This window comes from Choloepus didactylus, chromosome 2 (genome assembly GCF_015220235.1).
Source record: "Choloepus didactylus isolate mChoDid1 chromosome 2, mChoDid1.pri, whole genome shotgun sequence".
In the NCBI taxonomy this organism is placed as follows: Eukaryota; Metazoa; Chordata; class Mammalia; order Pilosa; family Megalonychidae; genus Choloepus; species Choloepus didactylus.
In genome coordinates this window covers 222,407,708-222,411,994 of record NC_051308.1, presented here as the reverse complement: position 1 = coordinate 222,411,994, position 4,287 = coordinate 222,407,708, and the positions used below count along the sequence as shown (strand labels likewise).

The window sequence follows — 4,287 nt, the reverse complement described above, 5'->3', positions numbered from 1 at the left end:
GAATAATTGTTGGTTTTTATTTACCTTTTGCTGATTCACCAATAGACATATCCCATTATCCCCTTCAACCTGGAAAATAGTGTTTGTCTTGTTTGTAGACTTAAAAAATTAAAAGCCTAACTATGCTAATAAGGAGTTATACATCATAAGATAATAACTTATTCTCTTTCTCTCTTCTGTTATTTATTTATTCAGTTTAAGTGCTTGCTTTGTAATGGGCCCTGTGCTAGATAAAGAGGATATAGCAGTGAACAAAACAGACAAAACTCATGGAGCTTCCATTTAGTGGTATATTGAACAACACCATTGTTCCTTGACTTTAAGAGCCTCATGCTCTACTGAGCCAGCTGGGTGCCCCTGTTCCTTGACTTTAAATCTACTATTATTATTCAGAATATAATACAAGACGAATCTTCGTAAGTGAAGGTTTTTTGTGTTTTTTTTTGGTTAAATTTTTTATTTTTATTTTTTTTAGTTTTTATTTTTTTAATTAAATTCAGTTTTATTGAAATACATTCACACACCATACAATCATCCATGGTATACAGTCCATTGTCCACAGTATGATAACATAGTTATGCGTTCATCACCACAATCTATCTCTGAACATTTTCCTTACATCAGAAAGAACCAGAACAAGAATAAAAAATAAAAGTGAAAAAAGAACACCCAAATCATCCCCCCATCCCACCCCATTTGTCCTTTAGTTTTTATCCCCATTTTTCTACTCATCATACACTAGATAAAGGGGGTGTGATCCACAAGGTCTTCACAATCACACTGTCACCCCTTGTAATCTACATTATTATATAATTGTCTTCAGGAGTCCAGACTGCTGGGTTGGAGTTTGGTAGTTCAGGTATTTACTTCTAGCTATTCCAATACATTAAAACCTAAGAGGTGTTATCTATATAGTGCATAAGAATGTCCACCAGAGTGACCTCTCGACTCCATTTGAAATCTCTCAGCCACTGAAACTATTTCATCTCATTTTGCATCCCCCTTTTGGTCAAGAAGATACTCTCAGTCCCACGATGCCGGGTCCACATTCAGCCCCGGGAGTCATATTCTGCATTGCCAGGGAGATTTACAACCCTGGGAGTCGGGTCCCACGTAGTGGGGAGGGCAGCGAGTTCACCTGTTGAGATGGCTCAGAGAGAGGGCCACATCTGAGCAACAAAGAGGTACTCAGGGGGAGACTCTTAGGCACCATTACATACAAGTTTAGACTCTACTTTGCAGTAATGAGCTTCCTAAGGGCAAGTCCCATGATGGAGGGCTCAGCACATCAAACCACCAGTCCCAGTGTTTGTGACAACATCAACACCAGTCCAGGTGAGGGTGTTCAACACATCCGCACCTTCCCCCAGATCCTCGGGGCTGGGGAGGGGGAGGCTGTAAATATATTTTTTATTATCTGCCCAAATTACTCTGGGATGTGTCACTATTTCACTCCAGCCTATACTAACCTACCGTATCTCACTTCCTACTCAAAGTTCCATGCAATTGTGGTGTTTGAACAAATCGACTGTAGAGTTGTACTGTTTAGAAAATTTAGATCCTGGACCAAATAAATATCTCTTCCCTTGGTCTCACACGGAAGTTGAAGTTTTAAAACACAATCAGTTTCAACCTTTACCCTTTGGCTTGGCTTGCCCTGGTCTTAACCAGACCTGCTTCATTCATATCACTAATTGAAGTCTGGGCTCTTTTTCAGCTTTTTTTTTTTTTTGACAGTGGCTGTATGCACTAATACTGACATTCATAAAGTGAAGGTTTTTTTGAGATACCATGATCCCTGAAGGAGGAGGGAAATGTATTTGTTTGAAACCCTAGTGATGGTAAGTTTTTAACTTGGAAATAAGTACCTTTTAGACATTGCTACTGTCATATGGTGGTATTCTATTTTATAAACCCAAAGACAACTTTATTTTCTCTAAATAACTTGGAGATAACTAGTAGTTTAAAAAAATTTTTAAACTATATTAATGACCACCTTTATTATGTGAATTGCCTTCATTTATCTGTTTACTCAGTCTTAAAAGCCACTAAGGGAAAAATGTTTAAAGTGAGAGAGAAAAAGATGTCATCTAGTTCTTCAGAAGGTCTTTAACCACTCTAAATAACCCTCAAAGTAATTTGGCAGATTTTGGTTCTATCTTTTGCAATTTAAGACCAGATGTTACCTGCAGTATAGCTACCCTGAATCAGTTCAAGGGCCTTGGAGGAGGGCCCAGTCTCAGGAAGATCAACTATCATGAGTTAGGAGGTGTCCAGTTACTATTGCTGTATAACAAATTACCCCACATTTAGTGTTTTAAAGCAAGCATTTTATTATTCCCACAGACTGAAGAATTTGAATAGGGTACAGTGAAGATGACTTGTCTTTGTGCCACGATGTCTGGGGTAATTTGAAAGCCGAGGGTGACTAAATGGGGCTGGAATCATCTCTCTGAAGGCGATCTATTTACTTACATGCCTGGTGCCTAGGCTGGGATGACTTGAAAGTCTAGTAATGCAGACTGGAGCACCTACATGTGACCTCACATATAGCTTGACTTCAACGACTGTGGTGGCCTCAAGGTAATCAGACTTCTTACATAGTGGCTCAATACTCCAAGTACAAGTGTTTGGGTGAACAAAGCTGAAGCTCCATTACATATTATGACGTAACTGTTACCCTTGGATGTTGCACAACCTCTCTTCCATGGTACTCTATTGGTTGAAGCAGTCAGAAGCCCACCCAGATTCAAGGGAAAGGGGATATAGATCCCTTCTCTCTATGGGAGTGTGGCAAAGTAGAACAATATGTGGGACAGAAGCTATTTTCAAAAATATCTTGCCACACAGGGCATGGATTTTTGGAACTAAAAGGATCCAAAAGCAAGGCAGAAGTTGCAATATCTTTTATTATCTAGCTTCAGAATCATACTCTGTCATTTCTACAATAACATATTGGTTTCACAGGTCAAATTATGTGATTCAATGTGGGGAGGGACCACACAGGTACAAGAAGCACTGGGGCCCATCTTGGAGTCTGGCTACCACATTGGCCTGTAGGATGGAGTAACCACTGTGTGAACCACTGGATTTTGAAGACAGGAATGAAAATTGACATTTTTGAAAGTTGTTCGTATTTCTTAGAGATTAAAGGAACTGGTGACTTTTTTTCCTCTGACTCGTTTATTTAAGTAATCTCAAACTTACAAAGAAGTTGCAAATACAGTACAAATACCTTTTTTTCCTTGAACCATTTAAAGGTACAATTCCAATTTGATGACCTAGCACCCCAGATTACTTTAGTGTGTATTTCTTTCAAATAAGGGCATTCTCTTACATAAGCATGCTATGATAATTAAAATTCTGGGAATTAGCATTGATACATTACACCCCATTCAAGTTTTGCCAATATTCCTAATAGGATTTTTGTTTCAGTTAAAAAATATTTTTATTGTGGTAATATATATATTTGCCATTTTAACCACTTTTAAGTGTACAGTTCAGAGGCATTCATTACATTTTTAATGTGCTACCATCATCCATTACCAAAACTTTATCACTCCAAACAGAAACTCTGTACCTCATTAAGCAATAATTCCTCAATCACTGACTTCTTTCCCTATCAGTGCTTGCCTGGCTTGGAAAATGAGACCGTGTTGTGCGGTGGTTAGCTCTGAAGTCAGACTGCTAGTTTTGAATACTATCTCTACCTACTTTAGGGTTGTTGTGAGGATTTAATAATTCATGTAGAGGTCTTTGGAATAGTGCTTGGCGTAAGTCGCACTCGATTTTGTAAGCTATTTTCATGTATGACTTCTACAGAATCAACATTTCTTGTTTCCTGGGAGAGAAAATGATAAGAGTGACAAATTATAATGAACATGTATGTTCATTTGCTTTTTGATTCCAAAGTCACTTTAAAAAAAAAATTTTTTTATTGGGATTGTTCAGATACCATACAATTATCCAAAGATCCAAAGTGTACAATCAGTTGCCCCTGGTACCCTCATACAGCTGTGCATCCATCACTGCACTTAATTTTTGTTCAATTTTTAGAAACTTTTCATTACTCCAGACAAGAAATAAAGTGAAAGATGAAAAAAGAAAAGGAAACTCGAATCCTCCCATATCCCTAACCAACCCCCCTAAATTGTTGACTCATAGTGTTGGTATAGTACATTTGTTACTGTTTATGAAAGAATGTTGAAATACTACTAACTGTAGTATATAGTTTGCAGTAGGTGTATATTTCTTCCCTATATGCCCCTCTATCATTAACTTCTAGTT

General features: G+C 37.8%; 1 long non-coding RNA gene across 1 annotated transcript; it reads left to right on the top strand.

Annotated features, from left to right (window-relative positions):
* Positions 1 to 1,734: 1,734 nt before the first annotated feature.
* LOC119520267 lies at positions 1,735 to 3,101 on the top strand. The gene is made up of 3 exons (XR_005214155.1): positions 1,735 to 1,841; positions 2,347 to 2,583; positions 2,968 to 3,101. It is a non-coding gene; the product is annotated as an uncharacterized LOC119520267 (long non-coding RNA).
* The last annotated feature ends 1,186 nt before the right edge of the window (positions 3,102 to 4,287 follow it).